The sequence below is a fragment of the Sus scrofa genome, chromosome 11 (genome assembly GCF_054392235.1).
Source record: "Sus scrofa isolate SSC_HxYL_T2T_F1_AM1 chromosome 11, Sscrofa_HxYL_maternal_Yorkshire_Landrace_v2.0, whole genome shotgun sequence".
NCBI classification, from domain to species: domain Eukaryota; kingdom Metazoa; phylum Chordata; class Mammalia; order Artiodactyla; family Suidae; genus Sus; species Sus scrofa.
The window spans coordinates 30,089,953-30,102,685 of record NC_139393.1 but is presented as its reverse complement, the minus strand read 5'-3'; the positions used below and the strand labels follow the sequence as shown (position 1 = coordinate 30,102,685).

Genomic DNA, 12,733 nt, shown 5'->3' with positions numbered 1-12,733 from the left:
GATCACAAACTTTGGTTATATCATCTACCATATTAGGGCCCAAAATCGATTAATGAATTTAGATGATATTATTTTTCTATTATTTAAAAATTATGTAAATTTATATATAGATATATTGCTCTTATGCATATGTACATATATATATATTTATAAAATATATAGCATTGATTTTGTATGAAAGTGTTTTTCATTCACTTTTAATGCTATTTAATACTTTTCTTAGTCAACAGTTAATGTTTTTGAGAACTTTTGCTGTTAGCAAATTTTGTGTCTTGACTATATTCATTTTTTTCTTTTATTTTTATTGTTATTTCCCCAACACAATTTTATTTTTCCACTGAATATCATGGGAAACCAGTTACACATACATGTATACATACTTTTTTCTCCCATTATCATGCTCTATCATAAGTAACTAGACATAGTTCTCAGTACTACACAGCAGGATCTCATTGTTAACCCATTCCAAAAGCAATATATATTCATTTTTTTAAGTCACCCATTAGTGGTCTTCTAGGTTGCCATCAACTCATTCTATAAGAAATTCTAAAATCAACACCCTTTATTCATTTGTTACTGATTCATGCATTATTCATAAGCAAGAATGAACACATCAAAAACCAGGTGAATAATTAAATATGGTAAATGCTGCATATTATTTCTTGGGTAGCTAGTACCCAACAGGTTTTTTCCATATACCTGTACATAGGGCTTGTTACCTATCAACAAAATACTTGTTAATAGCTAATAGGATAGACCATCATCTCTTCATTTTGTCAGAGTTGATTTACCTATTTTTTTTTTTGCATTAATTATAGAATTTTGCCTGGCACTCAAAGACTCCAGCTGGAATTTTGATTAAGACAATATAATACATCAATATCAAAAGGAATAATTTCCATATTTAGAAAAATATATCATGCATATAATACAGCATGTATACTATGTCTTATAGTAAATATAGATAGACATAACATGCATATGTACTATAACGGTATATACTTATATATTATAGCGTAGATAGATACATAGATTACACCCCTGGAAAAGTTTTTCCTCATTATTCTTTTAATTTTCTAGAGGTATAAGTGACATAAAATATTATGTAAGTTATAAGTATATGAGACAGCTATGCAAAAATTTTAAAGCTTATATATATTCCATCTATAATTATTGTAAAGTATTTTCTATATTACATGTTTTATATACAATATAGCCTCCAGTACAATTTATGCATAATAGTTTGTACCTCTTAATCTACCTCCGTATTGCCCCTCCCCCTCTCCTTTCCCCACTGGTAAACACTAATTTGTCCTTTATAACTGTGAGGGTATTCTTTTTTTTTAATTGTTGTTATACTCACTAGTTCATTGTACTTTTTAGATTCCAATTATGTGATGTCATATAGTATTTGACTTTGTCTGACTTATTTCACTTAGCATATTACCCTCCAAGTCCATCCATGCTCTTGCAAAAGGCTTAGTTAAATTTTAAAGCTTTTACATAGCAAAGTCCATTGACAAAACAGAAAAACAACCTACTGAATGGGAGAAAATACTTACAAATAATATGACTAATAAGTAGTTAATATCCAAAATATATGTACATCTCATAAAACTCAACATTAAAAATCAAACAACTTGATTAAAAAATGGGCAGATGATCTGAATAGACTTTTATTCCAAAGAGAACATACAAAATGCCAACAGGCACATGAAAAGATGCTTAACGTCATTAATCATGAGGGAAATGCAAATCAAATTCCCAATGAGATAACACCACAAACATGTCAGAATGAATGTCATCCAAAAGAACACAAATGATAAATGTTGACAAGGATGTGGGAGAAAAGGGAACCCTTGTTTACTGTATGTGGGGACTATAAATCGGTGCAGTCACTATGGAAAACAGTATGGATGTTTCTCCAAAAACTAAAAATAGAACTACCATATGACCCAGCAATTACACTCCTGGGTTATCTCCCTGCAAAAAAAAAATAAATAAAATAACACTATTTCAAAAACATATATGCATCCCAATGTTCATAGAAGCATTCTTAACAATGGTCAAGATATGGAAGCAAATTAAGTGCCCATTAACAAATTAATGGATAAAAAAGATGTGGTATATCTATACACTGGAATACTACTCAGTCATAAAAGATGATTTATTTACTTTACCTGCAGAATTCTTACACTTTTTGTGTTGTTCACTTTTAATTATTTTACATTTATTTTTGCATTTATAAATATCCTATTTTATTTTATTTTTTTTATTTTTTTGTCTTTTTGCTATTTCTTTGGGCCGCTTCCGCGGCATATGGAGGTTCCCAGGCTAGGGGTCTAATCGAAGCTGTAGCCACTGGCCTACGCCAGAGCCACAGCAACGCAGGATCCGAGCCGTGTCTGCAGCCTACACCACAGCTCACGGCAACGCCGGATCGTTAACCCACTGAGCAAGGGCAGGGACCGAACCTGCAACCTCATGGTTCCTAGTCGGATTCGTTAACCACTGTGCCACGACAGGAACTCCCTATTTTATTTTAATTTTAGAGTTGGCTGTATGTAGAGGGAAACACTATTCATAATTATAAATTGATATTTGATATTCATTAACTCAACACATTTTTTATTGTGTAACAATGTGTCAAGCCCTATTCTAGGTTCAGTGGTTATGTCAGTGATGAAGGAAACAACTATTCCTATCATCCTAGTGCTGGTATTTCACTTTTAGGGTGTCTTTTTATTGAGAAGACCTGATAAAAAATAAACAATAAAATTTTTGAAAATTCTAAAACTGCAGTGGAAAGTAGAGTAACAATGGAAAAGTCTCACTGAGAAAGTCACAATTGCTAAAGATATGAACGATGTGAGATGGTAATCATAGCTATCTTGATGAGATTGTTTGTGGCATGGGGATAAACCATTCTAAAAATCCATGACCTGGAATTTGATGAAGGGCTTCTAAGAATATCAAGAGAAAAATATCAAGAAGAAAAATGGGTGCATATGTGGGTCTGTCCACAGGGGCCATCATGGAAGACACAGCCAGTCAGGTGCTCCTAAGCTCCAGTCTCACCATCCTGTCCCAGCTGCTCATGTATGTGAAGGTGCTCATCCAGGTGGGATATGATCCTCTTCCTCCAACAACAGGACAGAATATTTTTGGGTGGCAAGTATGTCAGCTTCCTGGTCTTTTTTGTTATGCTCAGCACCTTGTGAGCATTGATGGGCAGTGTGGATTGTTCACAGGCTTAACTCCAAGGCTAGTTGAGGGGTCCTTGGAACTGTGGTCCACAGTGAAGTTTTACACCATTACCAGGAATGTGACAAGGTTGAGGAGACAGGATCTGGAAAGGTACAGAAAGAAGTTTCATCTTCCTTTGACTGAGTTATCAAGGAGACAGCTCAAGAGATAGTGGCTCATTCTACTACTACTGTCCTCACACATCCCTTCCATGTAATCACCCTGAGATATATGGTACAATTCATTGGCAGAGAAGCCAAGTACTGTGAACTTCGTGACTCCACAGTAACTATCTATCGGGAAGAGGGTATCCTAGGATTTTTGGCAGGTCTTATTCCTTGCCTCCTAGATGACATCATTTCTTTGTGGCTCTGTAACTCACTGGCCTACCCTGTCAATACCTATGCACTGGACGGTGGGGTTTCTACCATGAATGAAATGAAGAGATACCCAAGCTGTCACAGGATTTTTGCCAGTATGTTGACCTATCCTTTTGTGCTTGTCTCTAAACCTATGGATGTCAACAACTGTGGGCTTGCTGGTGGATCCCCTCCTTATTCCCCAATATATACTTCTTGGATAGGTTACTGGTGCATGCTACAAAAAGAGTGAAATATAAGCCTAGGAAATAGCTTGTTTTCCTGGAAGATCCCCTTTGGGAAGATTTGTTGTGAACTGAGAATGTTAATTTGAAGATGTGAGGCAGGGACAGTGGCATTTCTATAGTCCCAGATGCACATAATTATGGGAGAGAGTGTTGATTTCTATACAGTATGGTGTGCTTTTTTAAATAATCATTTAATCTTGGGAAAATGGGGAAAAAAGAAAAATGGATGAGAAACAAGGTAGTGAAAAATGATTTCAGGTTTAAAGGGAGTATAAATAAGGTAGACTATTGAAGATCACTTTACTACATTATCTTTTACTAAAACTCTTCATAATCTCTCTTCCTTGGTAGGTTAAGAACAGAGAACTCAAATGGTTAAGTTTAACTTTTTAAAGGGTGACTTGATTTCCTGTCTTGGCAATAGACTAGATGAAGCAATTTTATAAGCAAGAAAGTAAATCAGTAGTATATAATAAGAATACAGGCCAAAAGTTCAGGGTGATTCAGATCCCAATATATCATGGAAATACTGAAAAGTGGTTGGGTTCTGAATATATTTGAAGATAGAGACAACAGAATTTGCTGATCATTTAAATTTAAGATGTGAAATAAAAGAAATAAAGCCTAATTCCTCATTTTTTAAATACTTTACTTTTTTAATCTCAACATGAGAAATTAAAAGGACAGTATTGCCTTATGTGAAAAGGGGAAGAATTTTACAAGGCCCTGTTTTAAAAAAAAGATCAGGAAGTATGTTTGGATATGATAAATTTGAGATATATATTGGACATCAAAATATAGTTGCTAAAGTGGCAATTAGATAGACAGTACTGGAGACCAGGAAAGTTGTCTGCGTTGAATGTACAAAGTTTGATATAATGAATATGTAAATAATATGCAAAATCGTGATGACTCTATGATTTCATTCAAAGTGTAACTTTAGACTGAGAAATGAAACTAACCAAGTACTGAACTTTGAGTCATGCACTTATTTTCACAGTTTCTGTTTATTCTGACAATATTTTTTTTTTTTTTTTTTTTGCTTTCTAGGGCCACACCAATGGCATACGTAGGTTCCCAGGCTAGGGGACCAGTTAGAACTACAGCAGCCAGACTATGCCACAGCCATAGCAACATGGGATCAGAGCCACTTCTATGAACTACACCACAGCTCATGGCAATGCCAGATCCTTAACCCACTGAGTAAGGCTAGAGATTGAACCCACAACCTCATGGTTCCTAGTCAAATTTGTTTCTGCTGCACCATGACAGGAACTTCTGACAATGTCCTTATATGACATTGTTTTTTGAAGAATATTTTTGCCAAATATGGAATTTTGGGGTGATAATTTACTGTTTTCTTTCAGCACTTCAGATAAAATCAATCAATAGTTCCTGGCCTTTAATGCTGTGACATATGTCAATACCAATCTTTATCATTGTCTGCTGTATGTAATAGTTGTGTTTCTTTTTTTCTCTATTAGATTTCTAATTGTCTCTATATCCTTTGTTTTTAGCATCTTGACCTTTACATGCTTCTGTAAGGTTTTCTTTGTATTCGTATATGTAGCCTACTTGAAATTTCCTGATATTTTTGTATTTTTCATCAAATTGGAAATATTTCAGCCATTATTTTTTCACATATGTTTCTTTCCTATTATTTCTTTTATATCTATCTAGAGCTTAAATTACATATATTAGACAACCTGATTTTGCCTCACAATTTTTTGAGGTTCTTTTCTATTTTAGATTTAATTTTTCCATGGTTTTTATTTTTCAGATTTATTTTTGTCTGTATCCAAGTGCCACAATTCTTTCTTATGCTACTCCATACTCTTATTTAGTCCATCCATCATTTTTTTTCCATTACCAACAGTGTAATTCTCCATTTTATAATTTAAATTTGGTTTTTTAAAAAGTCTATTATGTCTCTGCTGATATTAACTTTTTGTGACCATGTTTTTTTAAGCTCCTAAAATATTTATAGTAACTAATGAATTTGTCTTCTAATTTCAGTATTTCAATCTTCTTTAGTATGTTTTTATTCCCTTGTCTTTTTCTTTACAATGAATAATATTTCCCTGCTTCTTACATAAAATTCATTTTTTTAAACTTAGAGATAGTGGATGAGAAAGATATAATCTTGTTTTAAAAGCATGATAAATTACTTATTCCTTAAACTTGTTTAGGATTGGTTTTATATTTTGATAGTGTAAATCTTCTAACTTTGTAGGATTATTCAGGGCCTCCTGTGGTAGGTAGACGGATACCTATGCACTCCCAATCCCCACTCCCCAGTAGTGCTATGCTTTAATCTTTGGAACTTTTGAATAAGTTGTGTGTCATGGCAATAGAAACTTTGTAGATATAATTGATTTAGGAATTTGGGAATTGGGAGAGTACTTCAGTCATCCTGATTAACCCAGTGTAATTACAAGAGTCCTTATTAGGGAAATAGTTTTAAAAAAATCTGCACCAAAGTGATAAAGCCAAACAAAGATGATACTGGTCTTATGAGGTATTGACGATGGAAATGGCCATGAATCCAAACATCTAAGCAAATTCTGAAAGTGAAAAAGGCAAATAAATGGATTCTCTACTAGAGCCTCCAGAACAAAAATAGCCCTGTAAACATCTTAGCCTAGGGAAACCCATATCAAACTTATTATTCTGTAAGATAATAAATTTGCATTCTTTTAGACTCCAAGTTTCTCTGCAGAAACAATAGGGAACTAATTCACTCCCCCCCCAAAAAAAATCTTGTTTAGATCTATTAAGTAAAAGGCTATTTTAGTTTTTCACAATTGAGCATATGCAAGGAAAGAATATACTGTTGAAATATATTACTTAATTTTTGACTCTTTTTGAAAAATATTTAAAAACAAGATATTAGAAAAAAATGCATTCCTTCTTTTTAAGATCAATGATAACTATTTGAAATAAAGCTGTGTTAAAAAAAACCCACCAGGTAAAACAATTCTTCAGCTTCATGTTAAGAACTCTTTATTGATGTTAACAGATCCTGTTCTTATTGCTGAAATTACCAAGATTGAAAGTTCAATTTTATTTTAATTGCAAATTAAATCTAGGCTTTTTTATATACCTATTTAAATTTAAGAAACTAATGTAAAAGTTCACTCTGCCTATAGAAATTACCTAACTAAAGAAGTAAAATTTGAGTTACATTACTATCAGAGGATTTTTAAGGATAGACTAAATGCATATACATTCCCATGCTCCTGTGTACAAAAAATTTTATTGTCATTGTGTGTTCAGCATGAAATGATGAAAGTAATCATGAAAGCACATGACTTATTTTTCCAGTATATATTTTTACATGAGTTTTAGCATTAAATATTTAGATGCCCATTGCCTAGCAAGGTAGAATCTTACTATCTTCTATACTGTAGCCTGTCAATTTATCCAGTAATGATCACCCTCATTATTCTCAATGGAAGTGATGATGGTTTTACTGAACATCATTCAAACCTTCTCTTCTTTTCATCCTAACAATTCTCTTTCATTAGGAGCTTTATGTAATAATTAGGTTCTTGCCATATTAAAAATATAGTTCTATTTCATATAATTTGCTTTCATTAGGGATGAGGAAAATCAAGAAAATAAGGACACACACACACACACATATATATGAGGATATATATTTATGTCAGTGGAATTTAATATTTTAAAATTTTGCAAGAAAATTGAAGGAAACAAAAGGGCAGTGGTCCTGAGTGTAACTTATGCTGGGTTCGGCCTAATAAGGACAGGGTCAGTCAGTGCTGGCCATATCATTTATTTTCCAATTTTCCCAAATTCCATATAAATTTACTCACAATATCTATTCTCACATTTTCAGATATTACTTTGCTAATAAATTAGTATAAGAAGACATAGTTAACATGGGTTTAAGTATTTTATGTCTATATAAAAATACACATACATATGTCAAATATTTATGTATAAACTGTATTATAGATCCAAACAAAATATATATAGTCATACCAAAGATATATATATGTCTAATTTATTAAGATTTAAAAAATGAAGTTTTATAATTAAAGCAGTCTTTAAACCATATTCTCTACTGGTAATGCTTTCTGTATCCTAATTTTTTAAATTTTTTTATACCATTTCACCAAAAATATCCTCCTCTCATTTCTACCTGTAAAAATGTAAAGATTTGAAAATTCAGATTAACTCTCTTTCCTTTGGAAATCTTACTATTTGCTTTTATATTATTTTTCTCCTCTGTACCTTCAACACATGTATTCTAATTATACTTATGTTGGTTACCATTTCTTCTTTGACATGTTTTGCATGAACCTTTATTAATAACAGCACCTATAAACTCTTGGTATATCACACTAGAGACAATATTGAGGTCAGACATGTTCTATTTTATGACCTAATTAAAGAAAGCATAAATTAATTATTCCTTTCAAAAATATATTTATGTAGCATTGTTATACCTAAAAATTATATTAGCCAATGTAAAATATATATAACATAAATATAATGACACTATATATTTACATTTTCTACATTACACACTACACAATTCCCACTTAATACAAACATGTTCATATATGTTGGAAAGCATCAACTTTGTTTTAAAAGTCTGGATGATTACAAAGGTAAAATTGCATATTAAAAATGTGTCATTAGTTTTGATAGTGATTAGTCATTTCCCTTCAACCAATGAACATTTTATTAAACTTGGAGGTTATAAAAACCACCAAACTTGTTATTGAGAAAAATATTTGTAATAAAATTTTATGTTCAGCTGTGATTTAATATGCTAAAATTTGGATTGGCAGAACATTTTTACAACCTAAATTATTGAGTCGTGTAAAACAAAATTTTATGAAGAAGTAATTACCATTCGATATAATCTTGATTTTTAACTCATATTTTTTGATTTATTACATTGAAATGAGTGGTAGTCCATGAATGTGATCTTGCATCCACATTATGAATGGGTTTTTTTACAGTCAAATTTCTTCTCATTAAAGTGGGCAGTAGAGTAAACCTGTGATATTAAAGATAATTGTGTCCTATGTTAACTTGCTCTTTCTACTCCTTGTCTTCATTTTACTGTAGTTAAGAGGGAGAGAAAGAAAAGATCAAAGATATTTCCTCTACATTCTGTTTCAACTACTTACTTTCTCAAAGAGCCACTTAGAATGAATCTGAGCAAGACCTCCCAATAATCTTCAAATATATGTTTGGTTGTCCACATATATTGCATAAATTATTTCATAAATCACGATATAGAATAAAATACTTAATCATTTCACAAAATAAATACATGTTAACCCAGTATTCCACAATAGAATTTATGAACCTCTACCCTCACCAGGAGTCAGTAAAACATTTTGGATCTAATTTAAAATATATAATCATGATTTGCCAACCCCCACACTCCATGTGCGCTACCCTAATCCAAAACATTCATATCTTTCTCCTTCAAATGACTCTTGTTTCCTCACTACAGACTAATTTCTATATAATGGCAAAAGTGAAGCTCTTAAAACATAACTCTGGGGAGTTCCTATTGTGGCTCAGAGGTAATGCACCCAACTTGTATCCATGAGGGTTCAGGTTCGATTCCTTGCCTCACTCAGTGGGTTAAGGATCTGGTGTTGCTGAGAGCGGTGGTATAGGTCGCAAGACACATCATGGATCTCGTGTTGCTCTGGCTGTGGCATAGACTGGTGGCTGCAGCTCTGATTCAACCCCTAGCCTGGGAACTTCCATGTGCTGTGAGTGTGGCCCTAAAAAAGCAAAAGCAAAAGCAAAAAAAAAAAAAAAAAAAAAAAAATTCATAATTCTGTTGATCAATTTCCTCTTTCTAAATAATTCCACTGGCCTCTATCTCAATTATAATAAAACAAAGTTTTTCCCAATGTCTATAAATCATCTGTTCTCTTCTTCTCTTATATAATCTTTTATAACTATCTTCCTGCCCTCTCCACTCTACCCACGTATGCATCTTTGTTCTTCTTGCAGTGTAGCAAGCAAATGCCTATCTCAGAGCTGTTATGAATTATGAAATTTCTCATTGGAATGACATTAACCTAGAACTCTACATGGCTTTATCAGTTCCTCCATATCTTTTTCACATTCTAATTTGTTGTGAACTTTTTGATTATTACATTCAAAATGTTACTTTCCTCAATGCTTTACTCTTCTTCATAGTTTTTCGTCACCATTTGAAATAAAAAGTATTGTGTCCTCTTATTTATCATCTAATACTTAAACCAAATAGTATAAATGTAGGGACTTTTGTCTTTTATATTCACTTCCATGGTTCCTGACATGGTCCATCTGAAATAGTAGGTACTTGATTATATTTGAGTATATTAATAAAATTATGCCACACAAATTAGGTAACACATTTTATGAAATAGTCATTATATAATTTACCGGAGAGTTAAAGTGATCAGAAGGCAAAGATATTGCTTAATCTATGGACAACATGAGGCATTAAACAGACGCAGAGGAGAATGACATCATCATAATTGAAGAATAATTGTTTTCTACAGTTTTCCTTTCAAAGAATACCAATTTATACAACCACTCAGAAGTGAGTTTTAGTAATTGTACACACGCATGACATTTACTACCATAATCAAGTTACAGCTCATTTTCATTCCTTCTAGAAGTTCTTTGTACCCACGGGAAATCCATTTCCCCTTCTACCTCTAACCTCAATCTTCATTGATCCACTTTTGACTGTATAGTTTAGTTTGCATTTTACAGAAATAGAATCACATAGAATGTATGTACTCTTTTGCTTTTGTCATCTTTCATTTAACATAAAGCATTTGAGACCCATCCACTCTGTTGCATATAGTTTATTAGATAGATGGATAGATAAATATTATAGAATACGTATAAAACATATCAGGAATGTGAATTGAATGTAAATTGTATTTCATTTAGTGATATCATATATGTCAAAACTACTAGAAGCCTATGACTAAATAAAATGAAGTAATGGATTTTAAATACTGTATATACTCATGTTCTAAAGATAATATGTTTCCCAAACTAAACATTATTACATTATATGTTGCCTATATATTTTCTCCCATGCCTATATAGTCAAGTAAATAGATAATTCTGTAGAACAATAACTCAAATAAAATGATAGAGCCACGGGAAAGATTGATGTGACTTTCAGAAGTGTCAAGCAAATCTAAGGATGGGAGTCATTATTTACCCAATTACTTAGACATTCTACAATATTATATTGCAAAAATTTAAGTACCGAGAACTTTTTAATGTAAGTGGTTAAATTGTTTTGGCAAATGAAAGAAGTGCAATCATCAGAATTTTATACCTAAAAATTCCTACTAATTGGAATTTTTAAGCATAAGATTAAAGTGCTGTTTTGAGGAGGTATTCAATCAGAAAATATTACAATCACATAAAGACAGAAAATATTCCAGCAATTTATCAACAAATATCCTGAGTTGACAACTAGATTAAATAAATGAACAAAATATAACAGGTTGGAGACAAGCCATCATGAAAGGAAACTTGCTAACTGAAGCTGAAATTAATGCCATTAAACATGATTTTGCAGAAGATTTGAGATTTAACCAAATAACAAATGAAAGCTCCCTGCTGTTGATGTATCAGGAGATGGAGATTAAATGAAAAGGAAAAAATAGATGAACAAACAATGAACTTGGAGTGCATGTGAGTGAAGAATATAGTATATATGTGTGTGTGTGCCTGTGTGTACATATGCACGTGTGTGTGTGTGTGTGTGTGTATATGCTGTATACACACACACACTGGTCCAGAAAATTAATAGTTTATATTTTGTTTGCTTGGAGATTTTTTTTTGTCTATTGTTCTGTTGAAAAGCAGTACCACTAGTAAAGTTTTTAAAATTTAAATCATACTTGAATATTCCATACTTACTGATATACTCTGCTATTTAAAATATTCCCAAATGGGTACCTTCATATACTGAAAAGCTGAATATTTCCTAGATTAATTTTTCTTGCCAAAAATGCTAAACATCACTGCAAGGGAATCATAAGAGTACAAAATGTGGACAAGGATAAATCATAGTAATTAGTTTGGAATAAAGAAAATGTCTTACTGCAAATAAATCATCATTAAATACTAGGAAGATATATCAACTATTTTAGAGAATATGGTCAGTAACCATTGACTGTAATCATTCTGCCATTAATTTAGTCTATCTTACTTACAGTGTTAGATATCTAACATGTATTAGTATATAAATGGATATATTGTGCCACATGTAACTTATATAATGCCACAAATACATACCAAATAATCTCACTATACTGAGCTTCATAATTCTTCCTTTTTATAGGAATTATGATAGAAATAAAATTTCAATTATTGATAACACACAGTATTATTAATAATATAGTGAATAAACATTTGTAAAGGGTATATATAATAACTGACTCTCTTCTAGACATTGGAGATGTTATAGAAAACAGGACAGATTCCATTTCACATGTTGCTCAGAAAGTGGGGAGACAAAAAGTTAACAAACCAATTAATGTAAAATATGTAATGACTTTCTGACACTGTCTCCTTAGAGGGGCCTTTACTGACCAAGCTTACAAAAAGATTAGCTCCATAATTCACAATTGTTTTATCGTGCTTTTTAATTTATGCTTGGTCTAATTATGTTTAATATAGCATTTTATTGCTTTAATTGGCTACTCTGACACTCACCTATCAGCTCAGCTCTCTCCCAAGGGTTGTAAAAGCAAAACAGACCAAAAGGGAAAGCAACAGTCCAGTCTTTAATCACAGCGATTAAGCAAGGGTTAACTCTAGAAAATGGCTACTTCCCACACCACACCCACATTCCTATAC

The 12,733-nt window shown here is 32.1% G+C and overlaps 1 pseudogene; it reads left to right on the top strand.

The window, feature by feature from the left end:
* The first annotated feature begins 3,034 nt into the window (after positions 1-3,034).
* On the top strand, positions 3,035-4,013 carry LOC100515964 (mitochondrial carrier homolog 2 pseudogene; annotated as a pseudogene).
* The last annotated feature ends 8,720 nt before the right edge of the window (positions 4,014-12,733 follow it).